Raw genomic sequence first — 13,571 nt, 5'->3', positions numbered from 1 at the left:
ATAAATTATAAGTAGGAAGTGATCACATGCTCACATAAATAAAAGCCTAAAAGCAAGAAAAGCATGCAAAGTGCAACTTCATGACTTCTAAGAAAATTCATGTGGTCATAAATTGTAAATAAAAATATTAATGAGATGGAGTGACTGTGCAAACATTAACTAGACTATGGAGTAGTGATAAAAACATGAAGCCATGGTCATTTGGTCATCAGTGTTAAATGCTAAGGAACAAAATGACCATGGAACAACAAATAAAAGGAGTTTCTAGGTTGCAAGCATGAGTTTCAAAGAAAAAAAACTAACTATTAAGAGCTCATCATGATTTAAAAGTGATGTCCTATCAAAAAAGTTCATAAAAAGATTTGAAAGGCTGGCATTGCAAGTAGAATTTGGTACCTTTACATAATTTGGGGATTTGTGCATACGTTGACATTAAGACACTTAAATATTTCTGTGCCACTCTTTTCTCTATTAATAAGTTGATATAACACTTTTATGAGCTATAATATTTTGCACAATGTAGAGATAAAGTTTGAGTGCTAAGAGATATCGAGAATCTGTAGAGATATTCAGAGTTTTCAAAAGTTGATATTGATAGAGATTGTTTAAAATAATTTGATTATAGAAGTCATGGAACAAGAAGAAGGCAAGATGATAGCCCAAGTTGATGTAGAAGAGTCTTCACAAGCCACTAAATAGGCCAAACCAAAGTTGGCCAATCTATATCCAAAGGAATGGGTATACTTCCTTCCAGGTCTTCTCATGCTCAAAACATGAATGCACATATTTTCAAAGATGCATACTCATTCTACAAAGATGATATTGTCCCTGATACCAATGAAAATGAGCTCTTCTAGTATTTTTATAATAACAAATTTGAGAAAACACCAATTTGTAACCCTTGATCAGAAACATGGCTAAATTGATAATGCCAGAGGTAATAGTAAATGTTGATTTAATAAAGGCATTAATCAAATCATACAATCCTACAACTAAAGGACTTCATAGGAAGGATATGAATATCCTTTGCAGGCTGGATAGGGAGACTTTTATTGAAGTTTTTGACCTAGGGGGACCTATAACTAGGCCAATTGAGAAAAAAAAGATGAATGAAACATTTAAGAGTTAGAAAATCTTCTTTACTGGAAGGGTTATGAGAAGACACATCCCTACACAAAACAAGGAGAAGGGTGGACTACCAAAGAAGGTAGGAGAACTTATGCCACTTGGATTCTTCTAAAAATACTTTAGATACACCATTTTTAGAATCAACAAACTGGTAGGAGTAGATGGAACCATGAATACCCTTGGGTATATCTACATATTGTTCTAGATGTCTAGGACCCAATTCACAATGCTAGATATGACTTTGTTGAGTTTATCATCAACATGATGCATGATGAGATTGTGGCAGCATAGAAGGGAGAATTAGAAAATTTTAGGTTCTTCCATTACTCATAGCTAATGCACATCATTCTTTACAAGAACATAGGGCATATTAGTCTAGACTTCATTGAAGCCACCGAGGAGAATGGAGAGAACTTTCCTGTGCAAATGTGGACTCATTTTTGGCAAAGGTGTTGTCCTTATGCTAGTTCTATTGCTTTCTATAATGATTTTGTTTTTCTAATTTTAAATATGCTAGTTGATATTATTGAGAGGATACCTAGAGGAGTGAGAATGTTAATAAGATCATCTGCCTATCCTAATGGGAGTAGGGTATTGAGCCATGATTGGGCTAGTCTTTTTCTATTTGGAAAATTTTCAATAATAAGGCTTTTCGGATGTCCTCAGCCCCCTCATGTGCTACCTAAATATGTTCCAGAGAGATTAGGTTAGTTAGAATTCTTCTGGCAATTAATCATGATGAATAAGGAGTATTTAGGCCCTGTTATTAAGAAAAGGCTCTTTTGTAGCCAAAAATACCAAAATAGGGGATTTTGTGATAGGGAAAGATGCTATAGAAGAGATAGATAAATGCACTATTGAATTTATGCTCCCTATAGCCCCTACCAGGACCTAAGATCCAAATAATTTGGAGAAACATGCTCTTAAACAAATGAGAAAGTATACCCTCCCTAACAACAAGCCAAAATGGGAAGAGGACTACATAATAAATTTCTTAGACATAGAGGTTTGTAGGGATAGAACCTATAGATGGAGAGAGATAATGAGAATAGAGGAAGCCATGAAGGCAACATATCCATCTTTCCAGGGGTTTTATCATGAATCAACATACTTGGACAAGTATAATTAGTATCTGGGTAATTTTGACCAAATAATGGAATAAGTACCTATAGAGATCAGAAATAGAGCAGAGCCTCATGAACCTTAGTAGGAGAATGTCATAACTATTGATGTAGTAGATGATTAGCTAGATGAATCTTTATGGGCTCAAGGGAGAAAGAGAAAAAAGATGATTGAGATCCCTAATAAGGTTAGAGGGAAGGCATTTCAATTTTTTTTCGAGAGGATCCCAATTCTTTGATATAATAAGGCATAATTTATTACTGAAGCAAGCATGGGAGAATCAGAAAATCCCTAATAAAAATGAATTACAAATTCAGGTGTTGGATGAGCAAATAATTCAGGCTCAAGAATTCATGAAGGATGATGAATTCATCAAGTGAGATTAATTCAAGTCATTCGTATATAGGGTCAAACAAAATGAGCTTACCCTGCAAATGCAACTAGGAGATTCCCTAGAGAAGACTATAGAATTAGTGTAGAGGTTGCAAGAGTATGAACCTAATAGTGAGATTCTTACCATTGAAGAGGCTAGAGAATTGGTAACAAGAAGTGGGATACTTCTTATCCCAAGATGGGAGCTCAGTTGATCCATTATGCTAGACCAAATGAGAAGGCTGGACAAATCAGTTTTGTTTGAAGAGATCAATATTGCTGGTGAGTTGTAGGGGTTTAGTTTTAATATTGATAGAAAAATTATGGCAGTATGGAGCATGGCTCTTGAGGGAAATAAGCTAACCCTTATGGAGATAAAAGATTCCCCCCAAGAAAATGTAATATTTTGGAATTTCACTAATGTTTCTATTGACCAAATCCACCTGATGAACAAAGCATCACTAATGGGGAAGAGAAAATGGATATGTTGGAAGTAAACTCTATCAAACATACATCATATCTATTGATTCTAGGAATAAATATAGGGAAGAATTAAAGAGGACTTATGTCCTGGAACAAAGACTAGATGCCTTGGAAGAAGAGGTAAGAAGCCTTAGAAATATTGCAAGGCCCATCACATAGGTGAAAGACCAAGAAGCCTAGACAGAAGCTGATACAAAAAATATGTGAGAGAACCAGAAAATGGACATTGATGAGTGGGATGGAAAATAATACAATTTAGATCTTGATGATGCACAAGATAGGTGCTTTGCAAATTATTTCACAAAATGTGCATATCCACTATATCTTTATGGAAGGAGCTGAATTTCAATGCTCAGAAGAAGTAGCTTTGTTGTCCCCTTTGTTTACAACATGGGGGCCATACACCCAATGTTTTGATAGCTTAGTCCCTCTACTACCTCAAAAGAAAGAATTTCCCAAGGTGGTATTTATCAGTTCCAGGAAGATGATTAACATAGTAAAGGAATTACATGGTTTTTTCTTAGGGAAAATGGAATTGATTTAAGGTAAAATGAAGACAATTTTTATGGGGATTCCCAATTTTATTCCTACTATCTTAGATGTTAATGGAGTTATAAATGAATGAAAGGAATAGTCTTCCTCTTTTGAGGATATTTTGAGGCATCCACAATTTATTACATATTGCAATAATGAGACAGATGTAATAGCTTTCTATGACATGATTGATTTTCTATTTAGAATTGAGTCAGATATGAGCAAAGTTACTGGAGAATTAAAGGAAATAACTGAAACTAAATGGAATAAGTGCATAGATGAGTTAGAGACCATCTGGGATGCCACATGGCCTGATGTGGATACTGATCATATTGCCATTTGGGAAGTCATTGCAAACATAAAGGCCATACCATCCATTGAAAGTGACTAGATAGTTTAAGTATGTAAAGAAAAGGTAAGGAAAGTGACAAGAGCCAAAAGAAAAACATAATTATGTTAAAGACACCTGCTAAAAGTGCCACTTGCCAGTTTTGTAACTACATCCAAAATTTTGACCCAAATACAAAGAATATTTGCAGTGTAACAATATAGAATATCTTTGTATTTATTTTTCCAATGAATTTTTGACATGTGTCCTCCCATATGAAGCTTGTTGCAATCCTTCCTATAAAAGGATTTCCAAGATGTGGAGTGAGGGTCTGAAGTTTGTACGATTTTAGTGTTTATGCTATGTTGCAATCAGTCCAGTTAGTCTTTGTGTCAATTTTTGTGTTGTATTTATTTTGCAAAATTTGAGAATACAAGTGACTATTGAATGAAAATTTTATCATATCTTGAGTTATATTTTGTTGATGTTAGATTGGTTTTGACAATTGAGTGTCAACACACTTAAGATATTTACTAAGTTCATGCCAAGCTAGTAATACAAGCCGAGTATAATATATACAAATGTTGAGTTGCAGTAAGTGCCAAGTCATTAAAGTGCCGAGAAAGTAGTTGATGGCGAGTAATTTAGGTGCTAAGCTAGAAACATAACTATAGTGTGTGCCGAGCATCAGTATTATCAAGTGTCAAGTAACACAGATTAGATCTAGTTGTTTGTGATGCAATAAACAACTATGTAAACCATTTTTATGCCGACTTATGGATACATCTTGAGGCTTTGAAAATAAAGACAAATCTATTTGGATTCCCTATGCAATCAACATGCAACCAATCAAAAAATTGGAAGGGATCAAGCGAAAAAATGAATGAATCTCAGTCATAGATTCATACCTAACCCTAAGCCACCAAAGTGTTTATAAGGAAGACGAAGCCCCATAATTTAGTATGCATGCGAGCGAAGAGTAGAAGGAAGAAAAGGGGTGAATTGATCAAAAAGCATTGAAGGTGACTTAGCAGAGTGAAAGAATTGCATAATCAATTTACAGAACAAAGGATCAATGACACAATATTGGAAAATTAGATCATAAAAGATTAAGAAGGATAGAATGGTGATCTGAAACTAGCAAGTTAAAGTTGTAAGTCATCGAATCAAACATTCTACTGTTACTTTCTAACAACTATATCAGTAGAGTGAAATCCTTTAAACTAAGGTTGACTTAGCAGTCATTGCAAAATCCTTTAACAAGGTGACATTCCAAGTGAATGTTCTAAAGTCCTTTAATCAAGCACACTTCTAATAGGGTGTTAAAATCCTTTAATAGGGTGTAACTTAACAGTCTCTTGTAAGCCTTTAACAAGGTAGGCCTTTCACAAGGCAGATCATTTTTTATGGTCAACTTATTGTAACCTTAACAAGTGACACTTTATTGTTACAACAGTGAAGACTTGTGGGTGTCATCCCCACCCCAGTTTTACCTTCTCATTTGGAGGGTTTCTGGGTAATTATATTAGGTGTCAAGTGTGTGTATGCTTATATGTTTTCTTGCATTTACTTTACATTTCATTTCAATTTATTACATGCATCTAATGAATGTTATAAGAGTTTTAAGTGTTGAAGTTTGAACTTCTGATTCACCCCCAACCCCAGAAGTATATGTTTCCCATTTTTAATTCCAACAATTGGTATCAAAGATGAGTTCTCAAGAGGAGAATTTTTACAACTTGGAGAAAAGATCTTGAAATGGAAGTCTACAAGTTGGGAAAGACCATTGAAAATGAAGAGATTGAGATACATCTCATACTACATCAACCGAATGAAGCTAGAGATGCTTTGAAGAGTTCCCTAAAAAGAAGGAAAGAGATTGGTATAGCAGACACCACAAAGCTATTTGTAGATGGTAACTCTAGTGAATTCAATGTAGCAATGTAGATCTGATGGAAAAGAATAGAGCACAAGCTAAAGAGATTAGAGATCTCAAGTTGGAGCAAGAATCATAATCTATACTGCTATGTGAGGTGACTGAACAAAAGAAGAAAGCTAAAAAAGACAGGGCCATGATTGAAGAAGACAAAAGAATTTTGGCAAATAGATTGGAGGAAAATTTAGCAGAGCTATCTAGGATCTCAAACATGTAATTGGACACCTTACGCCAAACGATGAATGCTCATCATGAGTTGAATGTCAAAGACATTGAAATTACCACATTGAAGTTGCAGAATGAACAATTGTAGAATGACCTAAAAAGAGAAAAGGAATTTGCTGAAAGTTTGAACAAGCCAAATGAAGCCATCAAGTACTTTGAGCAACTATTGAAATCCCCTAGATCTAGTAGAGATACATTAGGATTGGGCTACACAAGCACTGATGAAGGAGAATCATCCAAATTTGTTGAGGAAAGGAACAATAAAGGTAAGAACTCTAAACCTACTTGTCATCATTGTGGTAAGAAAGGACATACAACTAATGTTTGTAGGAGCAAGAATGCAAGTTGGAATGCTAAGCCAAAGAACATGACTCATTGTTACAAGTGCAACAAACAAGGTCATCATGCACATGAATGCAGAACCAAAACCATGAATGCACCAAAATTTGAAGGACATTGCTTCAATTGTTAGAAATATGGACACATAGCCTTTGAATGAAAATCTAAGTCCACATGGTCATCAAGCAAGCCAACAAAGGTAATAAGCTATGAAAACTCCTATAACTGGGATTACAATACAAGATATAGTTTTCACTATTGTTAGGAATATGGACATATCCCTAAGAATTGCATTAGAACACACTTCAATGGTAATTACAAGAGATGGTTGAGTCAAACCACATGTTTTAGTTGTCACAAGACTGGTCACATTAGCAAGAACTATCCAACTAGGTCCAAGGCACCAAATTGTGAATTTGATAAAGGTAAAAACAAGGTAGATGTTGAGCACATCAGGAATGAGATGAACAAGACATGTAAGAAGAAAGATACTAACAGTACATCAAATGAAGAAGGGATCACTTCACCTGATAGGTCAAGTGGTCACACCTCATAAAACTAAGCAAAATGAGGTATGTGGGACTGATATTTAAAATATTTTATCATACATCAGTTCCAAGAAATATTAGTACTAAATAAGATAGATTAGCATGAATAAAGATGCAAGAAAATGAGGAAAGTCCAAGGTCAAATCTTCAAGTTCTCACATTACTACCAAGTATGAAAGGTCCACTTCAGATGCTGAATAAAATACCAGTTAGTGTTGAGCTTTCAGCCAAAGTTAGTTGAAGCCAAGTCAACAGTAGCTGCCAAGTAAGTGAAATGTCTTTAGGTGCCAAGTAAAGGTAATTCCAATAGCTGCCAACTAGTGGTAAAATCAATGGATGCCGAGTTTTACAACTGCACACAACTAAGCATTAATTGCAAAGTTTTGAAGGGTATAAGGTTAATTTTCACCTATTTTTCATCATTACAAACTCAAAGCAAGAACAAGTAGAGCAAAGAAGTGATCTAAAAACTAGCTCAAAGCATTTGCAAGGGTTTCTGCAATGATTAAGCATTAGTTTATCAAATCTAAAAGGTATTCTTCATAAGCTGAGTTGTGTAGTTTTCAAATTTAATAAACCCTAGTTTATCAAAAAGACTTCTAGTTCAAAAACTATGAAAGAGAAAGAGGCATTTGATGTTCAATTAGTTAGCAATGAAGTTAAACAACCAAATTTCAAACCTATTCCAAAAGTTTCCTATAAAAATGACCTAGCAGGAGTATTATCCATGATCATGCCTAAAGTAATAATGGTTCAAGATGTGAGAAAATACTACAACTGCAAAGTAGGATCCATAGGAGACATGGAAATAAGACAAGCATATGAAAAAATGTGTGAAAATGGAGTTTTGAAATAGGAATTCAAGATCATAGAGAGAAAGGGTTTGACCTATGCCCTAGATTTTCCCATGGTTTAAAAAAATGAATGGATTAAAATAGTTCTGAGTAGATAACATGATGGATGTTTGTAGTTAGATTATGGACCCATTAAAATTTCAAAGAGAATTTTCCATAGGGTTACTAGTTATCTAACCCTAGATTGGCCCAAGACATTAAGAAGTGACTCCAAAGAGGTGATAGAGAAAAACACAAGTCCTAAGTAGAACAAGTGTGGAATGACCATTGACACTATTACAGTTCCACTTCTTGATTTTTCAATAAGGGTCATATCACATAAATTTTATCAATCAAGTAGTTTAAAAAATGTTCCCTACATATCTGTTGATGTAGGTTATAATTTTTTTAAGAAGGATCATACTTATGATCTAGCAGAACTCCAATTGTAGAAAATAATGGAGAATCTTGGAGCTATTAGAAGGTCAAAGATTGCTCAATGTAAGTTTGGATCAATACTTGTACATATGTTTTTCTATGTACAAAATGAGTTTCCATATTTTGGTAAAGTAGGATGGAAGACAAATAGGTTAGTTACTATTCAAATCAATGAGTATATTGAGCAAATGGGAGACAATTTTGAATCAATTATGACAAGCTATTTTGAAGACTTTAAGAAGTCTATGAAGCAAAGGTTAAGGATTCCTATTTCCCTAGTTGAGAAATACTACAATGACATTTGTTTCCTTGTAGATATTGATTACACTTACATCTAGGTTGTTGTACCTAGGGTTGGATGGCTAAGGCCCCTAGGCTATGCAATAAATGTGATGGAGCCTTAACTACCATTATTGCACTCTGTGCTGAAGAAATTGACAAAAGTGCCAAGATATTTGGCAATTATGATGTTGTAAAGTCAAAGGTTGAGATGGAACTGAAGATAGCCTCTACTTTGAGAAAGAAGGACAAAATGGTAAGGAAACTGAAGGCCAAGTTTGGAGAAGGTGCATGTGATGATGAAGAAGATGAAGATGAAGAAGAGGTGTAAGGTCAAGAACCTTTAGCTTTAATTCAAGGCATGGGTGAAGACCTAGAAGAAGAAGGTGTAGAGGAAGAAATAGCCGAGGAAGCACCGGTAAAGCTAGAACCTAAAAATAGGAAGGCTAAGGCACAACCTATAGCCAAACCAAAATCAAAGAGGGCTACCAAGCCAAGCACAACAAAGCCAACTACCCCAACAACAAGGGCTAGTACAAGGGCCACTACTCAAAAGGCCAAAAAGTAGGCAAAGGAGAAAAAAAAAGCAACTGAACAGAAGGGTCCAATGCAAAAGAAATAAAGGAGAAAGTATATTGCATAGCCTAAAACAGATGATGAAAAGACAACTCGTGAAAAGATACAAGTCATTTTAGGGTAGTAAGTCATGCACCTAAATCTAATCTTGAGAATATCTATGATAATGTTAAAGATAATGCAGATATGATAGGATTAAAGAACATTGATTTTGGAAAACTTGTTAGAGAAGAGCAAAACAAGGTAGAAGAGTCAATGTATGCCATGATGTCTAAATTCAAGAATACTCCACTTGAATTAAACAACACAATGCCCGAGGAGCTATACACCCTTGTAGAAAATAAGTGGCATTATTACTTAAACTTGGAAAAGAAAATAAGGGAATCAACCTAGCCCAAGTGATGCCTAGACTAACAAAGGGGCAAATTATCAAGGCAAATAAGAAGCATGGTAGTAGTTTTGCACCCAAATACAAGACATTCAACATACTCCAAAACAACATTGAAGATGTTGTAAAGAAATCCACTCAAATGTGGAAATTGATATATGGGTTAACAACTGTCAAAGAAGGAGAAGAGCATCCCTTTGAGGGAAGAAATGATGAAGAAGGAGAGGAAGAAAATGAAGAGGAGACAAAAAAAGAAAAAGAAGATACCACTGTGGAGGAGATACAAAAGAAGAAAGATGAAATGGCCACAGCTGAAAAGCACTAAGAAGAACAAAATGTGCAAGACACACAAATGCCAACCATGAGCCTTCCACATGATACAAGCACACTTGTAGAAACCATAATAGTAAAGGATGTTCTTGATAACTCACCTTAGAACATCAACCCATTAACTACATAGGACCTAAAGAAAATCCTTGAGCAATCCACACTATAAGCTAGATTGTGTGAGAATCCTAGGTTGGTAAGTGTTGAAGAGCTTCAAAAGGTAGTAGCTAATATAACAAGGGATAAGGTGAACACAATAACCACCTTCTACCATCACTCCAACTACTAGTGCTCAACCTCTAGTGTAAACATAAGATGATACATTTGCAAAGGTTGACACTACTATAAAAGTTGACATGGTTGAACAACAAACTCAGACTACTCAAGAAGAGAAGGCTCTAAAAACACAAATAGAACAAATAGAGGTATCTATACCTGAAGCACAAACACAAGGAACATGTCAGATAATAGTAATTGACCAAGAAAAAAATGAAGAAAAGGACATACCAAAGGAGAAGGAGCAAGAAGCCATACAAACATTGGAAAATTTACCAACATCTGGCATTCCAACAAAAGTCCTTGAAAGGCCAAGCACTGATGCAATACCACTACAGATTTCAGCACTAGGCTCCAACTCATCCAAGGTTTCCAAGGTATTTCACTATGGAGATGCAATTTTAGATTAAGAAATAGTGATACCAAAATATGACTATGCAACCATGACATCAGAGAAAATAGGCATAATGCAAGAAACCTTAGAAAAGAAGAAACAATAAGAAATATTCAGAAAGGAGTATAAATAGAGGCAAGAATTACAAGATATTAAAGACATATTTTTAGATGCTTTTAGCTTGCAAATGCTTGATGAATCAAAACCAATATTAGAACAATTATAAAAAATTGTAGAACAGGTGAATAATAAAGACCAGGAAGCCAATGTCAAACTTATAGAATGGTCTGAAAGGAAATTCCAAGGGAAAGTCAATGAGAAAATATCAGGTGATATAGCACTATCACAAGTTAAATTGGCCACAAAAATTGAGAAAGTGAAGAAGGTACTTGAGAACATATTCTCATTGTACACAAAATTGTGTGATCCCACACTCTTCACAAAGGAAACAAGCCATAAAATTCTAAGTTTGGAGAATAATTTGAAACTATTAGGTATGCAATTACCTAAGAATCTAGATCAAATGAGAAGCATTTCCATTCATTGCTTCAAACACAAAGTCAACTAGCTATGTTAAAAATAGAAGAGGCTAATATAAGAGCCAAGTTGACTAACATTCAAGCCTCCCTTACCCCTCACATGGAGATACTCCACAAGGAACTAGGCTATGAAGAAACCTTGATGAAGAAAGATCCAAATCTTTCTACATCAGATGGACTAGTTCACCTTGCAGTAGAGATAGCCATCCAAATAAAATCATTAGATGTTGCATTAGACAACTGGGATGCTACTCTGAAGATTATAATGGAAGTCTACAAGAAATTTTTGGATATATACACAATCAATGTATAGACCCTTTAACATAACTGTCAAAAAGAGGGAGATAGACAAATATGCAAGGGGAGATATTGAGAAAAAGGGAGAATAAAGATAGAAAAAGAGGGGGAGATAACCCAAAGGGGGAGAGCACACAAAAAGGGGGAGCAAACAACAAAAGAGCAGAAACAAAGTATATATTAGATAAAAAGTATCAGTATTTTTGAAGCCAAAGAGTATCTGTAAAAGAAAAATCTATGGAGAATAGATTTTGGATACAGAATAGGCATATTAACTCAGGGGGAGTTACAAAATTTTGAGGTATATAAGTCTATTACAAAATTTTGAATTTTTTTTGAAATTTTGTGTATATGTCTAGCTGTGAATGTATTATACTGAAGGAGATTAGATCTGTTATATATAGTTAAGTGTTTTTGACACTCATGTCAAAGGGGGAGATTTTTGATCTCAGATTGGTTTTGACAATTGAGTGCCAACACCCTTAAGATATTTACTAAGTTCATGCCAAGCTAGTAATACATGTTGAGTATAGAATATATAGATGCCGAGTTGTAGTAAGTTTCAAGTCATTAAAGTGCCAAGCAAGTAGTTGATGCCGAGAAATTCAGGCATTGAGCTAGAAACAGAACTATAGTATGTGCTGAGCATTGGTATTATCAAGTGCTGAGTAACACAGATTAGATCTAGTTCTTTGTGATGGCACAAACAACTATGTAAACCATTTTTATGCCAATTTATGGATAAATCTCAAAAATTTGAAGATAAGAATGAATCTATTTGGATTCCCTATGCAATCAACATGTAACCAATCAAAAAATTGTAAGGGATTAAATGGAAAAAAGAATAAATCTCAGCTATAGATTCATAACTAACCCTAAGCCACCAAAGTGTTTATAAGGAAGAAAAAGCCCCATAATTTAGTATGCATGCGAGCAAAGAGTAGAAGGAAGCAAAGGGGTGAATTGATCAAAAATCATTCAAGGTGACTTAGCAGAGTGAAATAATTGCAAAATTAGTTTATAGAATAGAGGATCAAAGACACATCATTGGCAAATCAGATAAAAAAGGATTAAGAAGGACATAATGGGGATTTGAAACCAACAAGTTAAAGTTGTAAGTCATCAGATCAAACATTCTACTATTACTTTCTAACAACTATATCAACAAAGTGAAATCCTTTGGACTAAGGTTAACTTAACAGTCATTGCAAAATCCTTTAGCAAGGTGACATTCCAAGTGAATGTTCTAAAATCTTTTAATCAAGAACACTTCTAATAGGGTGTTAAAATCCTTTAATAGGGTGGGATTTAACAGTCTCTTGTAAGCCTTTAATAGGGAAAGCCTTTCACAAGGTAGATCATGTTTTATGGTCAACCTATTGTAACCTTAATAGGTGACACTTTATTGCTGTAGTAGTGAAGAATTGTGGGTGTCATCCCCACCCTTGTTTTACCTTCTCATTTGAAGGGTTTCTGGGTAATCATATCAGGTGTCAAGTGTGTATATGCTTATATGTTTTGTTGCATTTACTTTACATTTCATTTCAATTTATCACATGCATCTAATGAATGGTATAAGAGTTTTAAGTATTGAAGTTTGAACTTTTGATTCACCCCCCCCTCAGAAGTATATGTTTCCCATTTGTAATTCCAACATATTTGAGTATTACACTAGTAATGTATTGTTTTCAAGGAAGATTAATACAAAGGAATGTTTTGCAATATTTGTGTCTCTAAATTCTATCTCCATTTTCATATGCTAGTTATTTTGGGATTGAATGAACAAGGTTTATGCAATTTAAGGCAACTAGAATAGGTTGTATATCAATTTATTGTTGCTTTTAATTCAAGAAATTAAGTAAATGCCTCCATAAATTGGTAGGGTTTCTAGTCATATGAGAGGGATATCATAAGAATGAGGTTTAGGGTTAACTTCTAATGATTTATTTGTAAGGAAATTAAATAGGTCAAGTTTGTTGGTTAGACTCTGTGTAGCAATGGATAAGGCATTGTTCATGAATTTAGATAAAAATTGAAAAGTTCATATGGTTGCATAAAGTACAAATTAAAATCAAATCAATATTTACTTTTCTGTATGAAGAATTAAAGTGTTGGTCAGTACTTATTTGTAATGGTCCTTCTCTGAATCATAGTAAGCTATTGTAATCAGGGAGTCATTGAAAATCTAAGAAGAATTGTTGACCATTTG

Source organism: Cupressus sempervirens, chromosome 10 (genome assembly GCF_028749045.1).
Source record: "Cupressus sempervirens isolate cs-2001-9-10 chromosome 10, ASM2874904v1, whole genome shotgun sequence".
Taxonomy (NCBI): Eukaryota; Viridiplantae; Streptophyta; class Pinopsida; order Cupressales; family Cupressaceae; genus Cupressus; species Cupressus sempervirens.
The sequence above is the reverse complement of the archived record's forward strand: the minus strand, read 5'-3'. Positions refer to the sequence as shown.